The sequence below is a fragment of the Pongo pygmaeus genome, chromosome 15 (genome assembly GCF_028885625.2).
Source record: "Pongo pygmaeus isolate AG05252 chromosome 15, NHGRI_mPonPyg2-v2.0_pri, whole genome shotgun sequence".
Lineage (NCBI taxonomy): Eukaryota > Metazoa > Chordata > Mammalia > Primates > Hominidae > Pongo > Pongo pygmaeus.
The window spans coordinates 33,786,382-33,798,210 of record NC_072388.2 but is presented as its reverse complement, the minus strand read 5'-3'; the positions used below and the strand labels follow the sequence as shown (position 1 = coordinate 33,798,210).

General features: G+C 37.4%; 1 pseudogene; it reads right to left on the bottom strand.

The window, feature by feature from the left end:
* Positions 1-8,641: 8,641 nt before the first annotated feature.
* Positions 8,642-9,776, bottom strand: LOC129012320 (small ribosomal subunit protein eS1-like; annotated as a pseudogene).
* Between the last annotated feature and the right edge of the window lie 2,053 nt (positions 9,777-11,829).

Genomic DNA, 11,829 nt, shown 5'->3' with positions numbered 1-11,829 from the left:
GGCTGGATGATCAGTGACTTAGAAGGAACATGACTGGAAAAATTGGTGACAAGGAGGTCTGGAGAAGAGATATGTGGATAGATCTCTCTAAGCGGGCAAAGAATGTTAGATATTTGTTTCCTTTGTGAATGCTCACCAAAAGGTGACCTCAGAGTTTGGTAAATAATTGAACGTGGAAAGCTAAGGAAAAGGAAGAACCAAAAGCAATTACAAGACTATGATCATAGAAAACTAGGAGAATGGTGAGAGTAGGAAGGCTCTCAGGGTGGCGTACTGGCATGATATACAAGTAGACATACCATATAGCTAGTTATCTATAGATATAGATCTATAAGGCAAAAAATGGCATTTGAAGCTATGAGAGTACATAACCTTTCCTCAAAAGTAGCTTCCCTTTGAGGACCAAGGTCTGAGCCTTGTAGAACCTCTGATGCAGGTCAGGTAGCATAAGAGGTAAAGAGAAACAATATTTGACAAACAATGAGGGTTTGGTTTTGTATAAGAACAGAATAGCAATAATGGTGAAAGCAGAGAGGAGGTCAAGATTTCAAAAGACTGTTCATCACACAAAAACCTGTACATGAAAGTTCATAGTAGCTTTATTGACAATAGCCAAAAACTGGAAACAACCCAAATGCTTTTCAAATGGTGATTGGTTAAACAAACTACAAAATACTACTCAACAATGAAAATGAATGAACTAGTATTATATACAAGAATTTGGATGGCTCTCAAGAGAATTATGCTGAGAGACTAAAGCCAACTTCAAAAGGTTACATATTTATATTATTTGATTTATTCAACATTCTCAAAATGATAAAATTATGGAGATGGAGAACATATTAGTGGTTTCCTGGGGTTGTAGAGAGGAAAGGGAGTGCGTATAACTGTAAAAAGCGGTAGCATAAGGGATCTTTGTGTCAATAGAACAATTCTGTTTCTTGATTGTGGTAGAGTTAACACAAACCTACACATATGATAAAATTGCATAGAACTACCACATACACTCACATGCACAAATGAATGCATGTAGAACTGGTAAAATCTCAATTTCTTTATATAAGATGATATAAGATTTTATTATGTAAGATGTTACTATTGGGAGAAACTGGGGGAGGGGTATACAGGATCTGTCTCTACTAATTTTCATGACTTCCTATGAATCTATAATTATTTCAAAATAAAAAGGAAAAAAACTGTGCCAAGGGGAAAAAAAAGACTATTAGGTTTAGCCAGGAGCAGTTAATTTTAGAATATTTTCTGTAGAGTGGTGAGGATAAGAGCCAAAAAAACAAGAGATTAAAGAAGGAAATAGATGGAAAATAGTCTCTTCTTCCAACTAAACCCAAATAATCCGCAGTACTTTCTTAACATTATAATCCACACCAACCAAAATGGAAAAGGCTTCTGAAATAAAAGAAAAAAGGAAGGATTCCTTTTGAGGCTGTAGCAAACAAAAACACAGTTTGAGGAGATTTGGGAGGTGTTATACCTTTATGTTTGAACCTGGCTGCCAGAGGAATGTACATAGAAGACTGTCTTTTTCTATCTCGTTATCCTCCAGGAGAATTAATTGTTCCAACCAAAAATCAACATCCTGAGGGGCCAGGATCAGAGGCCATCAAAGGTTTATTACCAGCCAGATTATTATCAAGGAGCAGAGACAATAATTATTATATTGTTGACAAACAGATACATTTTTGCTTTCTCGTCCCCTCATGTTGTACTCAGGATTAGCATTTTTAGGAAGATTAGAGAATACTTTGCAGAATACCTTAAGTGATAAAAAGTCACTAGGGAGTATATTTGCAGCTCAGCATGTGGGACCAAAGAAGTTCAGCTCATTGCCTAATCTAAAAATAATCATCCTTGATGTAGAATCCTGTTAGGTTCAGAAATGTAACATATAAGCTAAAATATTTCTACCTATCTCAGAAGTCCCAATTATACAAATTTATATCTGCAGATCTTATGGTCTAAAATCTGATGCATCTCTCTCCAGCTCTCTCCATGTACTTTGAATAAAGAATATATGTATATTCTCCAAATCTCTAGATCTCCTTCTCAAAATCTAATCACAACAAATTAGCTGTTTCTTTTAGCTTCTCATCAAGAATGGCTTGGCACAGTGGCTCATGCCCAGAAGCCCAGCACTTTGAGAGGCTGAGACAGGAGGATCAGTTGAGGTCAGGAGTTCAAGACCAGCCTGGACAACAGAGCAAGACTCTATCTCTACAATTTTTTTTTTTAAATTAGCCAGGAGTAGTGGTCCTACTTGGGAGGCTAAGGCAGGAGGATCACTTGGGCCTAGGAGTTAAAGGTTACAGTGAGCTATGATCTCCCCACTGCACTCCAGCCCAAGTGACAGGGTAAAACTCTGTCTCTAAAAAAAAATTTTTTTAATAAAAAAAGGCTGGGCACGGTGGCTCATGCCTGTAATCCCAGCACTTTGGGAGGCTGAGGCGGGTGGATCACCTGAGGTCAGAAGTTCAGACCAGCCTGGTCAACATGGTGAAACCCCATCTCTACTAAATATGCAAAAATCAGCCAGGCATGGTGGCGGGTGCCTGTAATCTCAGCTACTCAGAAGGCTGAGGCAGGAGAATCGCTTGAACCCAGGAGGCAGATGTTGCAGTGAGCTGAGATCACACCATTGCGCTCCAGCCTGGGCAACAAGAGCGAAACTTCATCTCAAAAAAAAAAAAAAGAAAGAAAAAAAGAATCCAGGTGCAGTGGCTCACGCCTGTAATCCCAGCACTTTGGAAGGGTGAGGTGGGCGGGTCACTTGAGGTCAGGAGTTTGAGACCAGCCTGGCCAACATGGTGAAACCCTATCTCTAGTAAAAATACAAAAATTAGCCAGGCGTGGTGGTACGCACCTGTAATCCCAGCTACTCGGGAGGCTGAGGCAGAAGAATTGCTTGAATCCGGGAGATGGAGGTTTCAGTGAGCCAAGATCTTGCCACTGCACTCCAGCCTGGGTGACAGAGCAAGACTGCATCTCAAAAAAAAAAAAAAAGAATGGTTTGCTTCTAATTTCTTAAAAGTTTTTCTTTGCCTTTTGATAACAACAATAATATTTCATGAATAAATGTATTTTTATTACTAAGTTGGGGAAAAATCTTGGAAAATCTTGTTCATAGAAATTGGGGTTAATGTTTCAGGAAAAAAAAGTAGAATCTTAAATTTTTCAAACTGGAAAAGACCTTAAAAGATTCTCTACCAAAACCCCATTCCACCCCCACCCCACCAACTACTTTTTTTTTTAAACTATTTGAAGCCAAATAAATTAGCTTTTCAAGTTCATGAAAGGCATAGAGTTAGAGATTTTAATGCTGTTCTTAGAAGCTAGAGCCTAATCTTTGCCCTTCTGCCAAAAGAAGAAAGAGGAGGAGGAGGAGGAAGGAGAAGGAGGGAAGAGGAAGAAGAGGAAGGAAGAGGAAGAAGAGGAGGAAAAGGAAGAGGAGGAAGAAGAAGAGGAAGAGGAAGAGGAAGAGGAGGAGGAAGAGGAAGAAGATGAAGAAGAAGAAAAGAGAAGAGGAAGAAAAGAAGAAAAGAAGAAGAGGAAGAAGAAGAAAGAAGAAGAAGAAGAAGAAAGAAAAGAAGAAGAAGAAGAAGAAGGAAAGAAAGAAAAGAAGAAGAAGAAGAAGAAGGAAAGAAAGAAAGAAAGAAAGAAGAAGAAACTAATACACTACTGCTACTACTGCTGCTACCACCACCACATTTTCTCAGTCTAAATTTGAAAAGACATTTAAAAGTCAATTATATTTTTTGGTTCAACTACTTGATACCAAAAGAATCTGGTCATATGTCTTAACAGCATATATATATATATATATATATCTTAAAGAGACAGAGAGAGAGAGAGAGAGTGTGTGTGTGTGTATGAATCTATATCTACATATAGCACTTTGTGGCCACATTGAAACACTTATCAAACTACATTACAGCTATTTGTGAATTGTCTATTCACCTGACACAACAGTAGCATCTGGAAATTAGAAACCATGTGTTTTTTCCTTACCTTGTGCATTTTTCCACTTTTGAAACTATGAACTATTTCAAAATATTCTCAAAAATAGAGAATAAAAAATAAAAACATAGAGAATAATATAACAAAGACTTATCATCCAACATTACCAAATCTTAACATTTTGTTACATTTATTGCATTTTTTTTAAATGAAACACTAGAAATACTGTTGAAACCTTCCAAATTCATTTTCTTCCTTCCCTTCTCAGAGATAATCACTACTATCCAGGATTTGGTGTTATGTCATTCCCATGCATTTTTTACAGTCTTATCACATATGTACGTATCCATATATTAATATATATGCATTTTATTGTTTTGCATATGCTTTAAAACTATTTTAGTAGTGGCATACCCTAAATATTCTTAAATTTGCTAAATTTTCTTAACTTATTCTGAGTTTTAAGGCTTATCCATGGTGGTAATAATCATTCATGTATTCATTCAAACTGCTATATAGCATTCTATAGTATGAACACATCCCTGATGAATATGTAGGTAGTTTTCATTTTTCACTATTATAAACAATGCTGTAATGAATATTCTTCTAGATATCTCTGTGCACATGTGCAAGGGTTTCTTTGGGGTATTGTTCAAGAAGTAGAATTGCTATACATACTGATAAATTGAAAATGAATTACTTGATACTGACAAATTGCATTCTAAAATGGTTGTCTGATTTTTACTCCCACTCATATTTAAGTCCCCATGTGATCTAGTCCATTTTTAAAATTTCGGCTAATCCAATGAGTGAGGATGACATGTTATTCTTTTGACTTAAATTGTCCTGATTATTAGTTATATTGAACATCTATTCATATGTTCATTGACCCTATTGGATTTCCTCTTCTGTCAACTGCCTGTTTTTATTCTTCACCAATTTCTCTCTAAGGTTGATCAGTAATCTTTCTCTATATACTGTGCATATACTAATTATTTGTTGGTTGTATACATTGCAAATATTTTCTCCCAGTGAGACCTTGTCCTTTTCATTTCCACCAACCAGTAAAGTACCTAGAACCTAAAATATAGAAAAGTGTGCAGGAGAAAAAAATTTTTTGAGACGGGTTTTTTGTTTTTTGTTTGTTTGTTTTTGTCACCCAGACTGGAGCCCTGTGGCATGATCACAGCTCATTGCAGCCTCAATCCCCCAGGCTCAAGTGATCCTCCCACCTCAGCCTCTTGGGTAGCTGGGACTACAGGTGCACACCACAACACCTGGCTAATTTTTTGAAATTTTTGTAGAAAGGGGTTTCGCCATGTTGCCCAGGCTGCTCTTGAATTCCTGAGCTCAAGCAGTCTACCTGCCTTGGCTTCCCAAAGTGTTGGGATTGCTGGTGTGAGCCACCATGCACAGCCAAAAATTTTTAAAGATACAGAGAGAGGGAGAAAAAGGGAAAGAGCACTTTCACACATCATTCTCACCAAGGTATAGCCATTAGACGAAATTTTTACGGTAGACTTGACAGGACTAATCAAATTATTTTCATTCAAAACATCTGTTTTGAATTGATTTATTGATTTATTGATGTATTAAATTTTTTACCATCATAACATCAGGGCATGCTGTGTTGCTAGTGGTGGTACTGATGATGACGCTGGCTTTTCATTTTATACACTGTTATTTTGGTCCATCTGAGCAACTATTTTTTAACCAAAAGTTTTGTTTTTTTCTTTTGCCCACTTTTTTGGCAAGTCACTATAGTTGAAAAAGCCTCATATCTAAGTTAATAAATATTACCTTATGATCTCTTAAGACTGTTTTATTGCCGTTTTTTCTTTATCCCCATCCCCAACTTTTGTTCAATAGAAGGCACAATTAATTCTATAAAAGATACATAGAGTCTGCATTTGCTTCCCTTAGGCATAGGAATTACACTGGCTATTTCCGTAGAGGCAGTATTCTCCTAGACCTTCTCTATAGATGCCAATTAGAAGATTAGCGTCTTTTCTCTCTCCCTCTTTGCTATTAAATAGTCACACAAAAGCTGAGCTGACAAATTACTCCCTCCATGGTGCTCGACAAAGACAGACAATAGATCATCATCATTTACTATGCTTGAATCCTATTAATCACAGATTAATGAGAACATGTCTAGTGGGGAAGAAATTACCAGAATGTGGGCCTATTGGCTTGTTACTCATGTAACATCTGCTCAGGCTTTACCTTTAGTGTCATGTCATCTTTTATCACATTGAAATAATGTTTGTTCCAGAAACATAATTAAGATAATGGAGCAAATTCAGAGCCCTTCCCTTAATAATTAAAGAACCACGGTTGTATTTCTTAGTTCGGTGGCTTTAAAAAAAAAACGAATTTCCCTCTGTTGTTGATTATTTCCTTTTTCTTTTGCTCATAATGAACTATCAAATCTTGGGGCTTTTTTTTCTCTTTGTAAACTATGATTAATCCTCATACCCAAAACTAGGACAAAGTCAGAGTTTGAGTTCCTTTTTCTATTGAGATAAAATTCATACGATATGAAATTCACCATTGTAACCACATTAAAATGCACAATTAAGTGGGATTCCTTTTACAATTTGAAACATCCTAAACTCAGATTAATACTTAGAATATCATATACACTTTGTAAGGATCATCAAGTACTATATTTATTTTCCTTAACCTTCATCTACAATGTACTGTTTTATTTTATATATAATCAAATACTTTTATTTTTAAAATCTGGGGTTTTACCAATGTTTTAGTTTTTTATACTTAAGCTAATTACCTGCTTTACTTTAAAGCATAGAAGTAGAAATTTGGGTTCAAATATTTAATATTCTTGGAGGTCTCCTATCCTTTTGTTGCAACAAGGGGTAGAACTAGGGGAACAAATATAAAGATAAGTTTATTAAAAAAAGCAATTTTTATTCATCTATAATCATCTATAATGGTATCTATAATCGCTGCTTAAAAAGTAAAAAGTCATAATTCATGATTATAAAACTGAAAAAAGTAATCGCTTGGGTTAAAAAATCTAGAATATATATTTGTTACTCTTGGAAGGCTGTGGTGATGAGTGCTCAGGGCAGGATAAGCTGTGATCTAAGGCTTTGTGATTAAGCCATGATTCAGCACCACGGGAATAAAAACAGCTCCACAACCAAGAGCTGGCAAGCACTACTTCAGGAAGCAGGGAGGAGGATTGCAAAGAGCTTCTTAATTAAATTTTAATTATTGCTAATTAGAACTACTGTTTTTTTATATCCCCAACAAGGAAGACAAGAGTTGATCTTGCCTTTTTATTATTCTGCTAATTAGTTTCCCAAGGAGAGGTTTGAAAGGGCAGTCTCTGCTTTGACAGTATACAAGTTGTTAGCTGAGCTCAGACCTGCAGATAAATCTCATGCTAAAGTTTGAGCGTAAGTATTCCTAGGTAGATATTTTCTGGTTCTAAAATTTTATTACAAATATCTGAGGGAATGAATTGTCCCTATCCACTATTTAAAGAAATCCATAAATTAGTTTTCCTGTTGTTTATCTCTCTTCATACAAGTATCAAAGATTTTGCTTAATTATTAAAATAGTGAATCCTCTACACACATTAATGAGGTAAACTTTGTGCCTTTTTGAATTGTTAAATGTTAGAGATGATCTCTATCTGATTGTAAAGAACAATTAGATGTACACATAAAAAGTGACTGCTAGTTTTCTCTAGCAGTGAATTCAGTGCTTTGCAATAGGTAACAACAACAAAAATTGAAATTCCTGCTCTGAAGAGCTCCCAAGTTCTATTAAATACCATTTAAGATGAAATGCTAACTGTTCCAGGTAAACCACATTTGAGATTGCAAAGCAGAAACCCTAATTGTAAACTTGAATTCATAATCCCAGAAGGTTCCCAAGACCCATTAGCATTATAGCCCTCTGCAAAATATGAATTCTATTTTGTAAGTGCAAACATTTCATAATTCTTCTCCCAAGATAATAAAGATAAGAGTTCTGAGCTAGTGCAACTCCCTGTGTTAATTACAATAAAATCCAACAAATGAAATTACATTTTTGGAATCAACAGCTTTTGGCCAAGCAAACCCACATGCCTTGACAGCCTTCCTTTGCAGTTGGAGTTACATTAACACATGTGTTTGTTTCCTCACCTTTTACAGACACAAGAGCCCTGTGATATGTTAATTCACACCAAATTCTAATCCTTTCCCTTGTCTTTATCTTTCCAACTCAGTGATATGATGTGTCAACACCTTTCATATTGGGAAGAAAAAATGCTTAGACAAAATTTTATTTCTACTCATTTTAATTAAAATTACAGAAACTAGAAAACAAAGTGTAAGTAAATTAAGGCATTGTCTTTCAATGCCATTCACCTCTGCCCTGTCAATATCCACTCTGATCTGAATTATTCTAAAAAGTCATCTGGGTCTTTCCTACTTTGATTAGTCAATTAGCCACATCTCACATTGGTTTAAAATGTGTTTCTTCAGGTCAGTAAGTTACGCTCACAACCTTAGAGTAGCTGACTTGCCAATAAATAAAGACTTCTGAGATTTTTCTATTAGTATGCAAAGATTTCTGCTTTTTTCAGCTTATTCTATAAACATGATGTAATACTTATAGAACTTTTCTCTTTAAAATAATAAACATTATAAAATCATTTTTCTTTTCTCCACAAATAGAACTTTTTATTTGCCACTATTAAAAGTCTGAACTTTAAGCAGATTCTAGGACCAGTGAGTTCATATCCATCAGCTCATTCAACTTTGGCACCTGTCTCATGTCCAGTAGCTTTCTCAGAACCACTACTTTCACCATGAAGCTCCGTGAGTTTTCCCAATTCAAACTTGGGCTTCTTTAGCATTTTTAATTTTTTTTTTTTTTTGAGACGGAGTCTCACTCTGTTGCCAGGCTGGAGTGCAGTGGCATGATCTCAGCTCACTGCAACCTCTGCCTCCTGGGTTCAAGTGATTCTCCTGCCTCAGCCTCCCAAGTAGCTGGGACTACAGGTGCATGCCACCATGCCCAGGTAATTTTTGTATTTTTAGTAGAGATGGGGTTTCACCATGTTGGCCAGGATGGTCTCGATTTGACCTCATGATCCACCTGCCTCGGCCTCCCAAAGTGCTGGGATTATAGGTATGAGCCACTGCACCTGGCCAGCATTTTTACTTTTCTAATGAAGACATCATGGAAAGGATAAATAAACTGGCAACTGTTTTGTATGTCTTTTCCAATGCTGTCTAGAATCAATTTATTGACCACTTCTTTCAAGTCATTTGTCTGCACCTCTTGGGTCATGATTTCCATCATCTCCTAGATCTGGCAAGCCTGTTGGTGGTGAATATCTATTGGTTGCATTTTTTAGTATAACCAATACAGAATAACTGAAGCAAATAACCATCAGTAGTCTTGACAGAAGCATGAGCTTCAATCATTGTCTGTCATTTTTTGACCATGGAACACATTTTGTCACAGGTGAAATCCATGCCACGAAGTCAGTCAGGCAGGTTTTGCCTGAACATGATCAGTAATCAGCTTGCATTTTCTAAATGCACCTTCATCATTCTGCAGATCAGCAAGACTCACTTCAAATACATGACCCTTGAGGCCATCAGATGCAATTTTGGTTCCTTGAGTCCTGGTGACCACCATCTTTCCAATGTTTCATATATTGAACATAGCCAGTGCTTTCACATCATACCAATCTTTCTTAGAAAATGGATCAACCACTTTCTTCTTGGCTCCCTTTTTGCCGCTTTTGTAAGGTAGTTGTGCTTGCCAGCTGCCATGGTGCTGCTCAGAGAGCCAAAAGGGATTTTGGGTTTTTTGTTTGTTTGTTTGTTTTTTGAGACAGGGTCTCACTGTGTCACTCAAGCTGGAGTACAGTGGTGCCATATAGCTCACTGCAGTCTCGAACTCCTGGACTCAAGTGATCCCCCTGTGCCCCACCCTGCCCCCCACCCCCACTGCCTCAGCCACCCAAGTAGCTGGGACTACAGGCGTAAGCCACTCTGCCTGGCTAATTTTTTAAAAAAAATTTTGTAGAGATAGGGTCTCACTGTGTTGACCAGGCTGGTCTCAAACTCCTGGCCTCAAGCAATCCTCCCACGTCAGCTTCCCAAAATGTTGGGATTACAGGCATGGGCCACTGTGCCTGGTGCAAAATAATTTTTTTCTTTATTATATATTATTATGTTAGATATAAAGCATGTTATTACTAACTTCATTTTTATAGGCAAAGAAAGTCCACCAGAAAATTATCTAACTCCCGTTACACTCTTTTGTAACTTGCTTGTTATACTTCTGTTTCTTGTTTCACAAACATCTATATTAGTCAACAGCAGATGGTTTTTTACGTGACAGTTGGGCTGTTCCAAGGCTTTATGGGTGAGCATGGGAAAAGCCTCTAGATTGGATAACTTTGAAGAGAATGGGAATGAGACAGAGAATGAAGGGAAAAATAACAAAATCAAACAGGAGAGCAACGTTACACAGAATCATAACTGTGTGCCAAGAAGTGATGATTCTGATTAATTCAGTTCTGTACACCTGATCTTTCCTTCACCACCCACCTCCCCCTGCCAAAAATAAAAAACAAATACAAATCTGTGACCCAGTAGCATTCAAGGACACATTGGTATATGAGGTCCCACAAGGCTGGAACCAAGTTCATGACGTCTCAAAAGTGGAATCTCTAATCTTTTACTTTAAGTGTTGGCAGCTTTAGTGAGTAATGAGGTAGTAGTTTAATCACAAACAGTACATACCTAAATTATAGACCATACTATATATGCTAAGGTTTGAATGTTTGTGGCCTGCCAAAATTCACATGTTGAAATCCTACCCTCCAAGGTGATGGTATTAGGAGGTGGGGCCTTCGGGAAATAATTAGCTCATGAGGACAGAGTCCTCCTGAATGGGATTAGTGCTCTTATAAGGGGTTACAGAAACAAGAGTTCTTCCCTTCCACTATATGAGGGCATAGCTAGAAGGTACCACCCATAAACCAGAAAGGAGACCCCCACCAGTGAAACCGGCTTTGCAAAAATTATAGCAGTGAGAAAATGATGACAGTGAAAGAGACCTGACCTAACCAACTCCATCTTGCCTTTAACCTCTAAACTGCCCTTGGTCATTCCTAGGCATGGGCCAAGCTAATGCTGGCAGAAATTTAGTTTGTAGTTTAAGTGATAATAGCCCCTCCCCAAACTAAACCACCTTTGTAAACCTAATGCTAAGCCACCAAGTACAGAGGATGAGAGGGGCCTAAATTCTGCTAAGATGTAGTCATAGTTCAATGATTACCAGCCATTTTTCTGGAGGTATAGCATTTTCAGGAAGATTTGCAACTTCCCCAGTTGCTGCTGTAAATAACATCACAATTGTAAAACCTAAGACTGGCCTTTTCAATGTCTTCTCAGATTTTTGCATTTCTGACTACCAGATGACTCCATCTGGACCAACAACTTTGCTGTGGCCCCTACCCGGGGTGGACTCAGCACATGAGGACTGTTTTCCGTATCCCATAAGTGATCTCAATCCAATCAGCAGCACCCATTCCCTAGTCCCCTGCCTCCCAAACTATCCTTGAAAAACCCTAGCCTCTGAATTTTCAGGTGAGGCTGATTTGAGTAATAATAAAACTCTGATCTCCTGTTTAGCTGGCTCTACATGTATTAAACTCTTTCTCTATTGCAATTCCCCTGCCTTGATAAATCAGCTCTGTATGAGCAGCAAGGCACAATGAACTCACTTGGAAGTTACACCAGACACCAAATCTGCTGGTGCCTTGATCTTGGACTTCTCAGCCTCCAGAACTGTGGGAAATAAATGGGTTGTTTA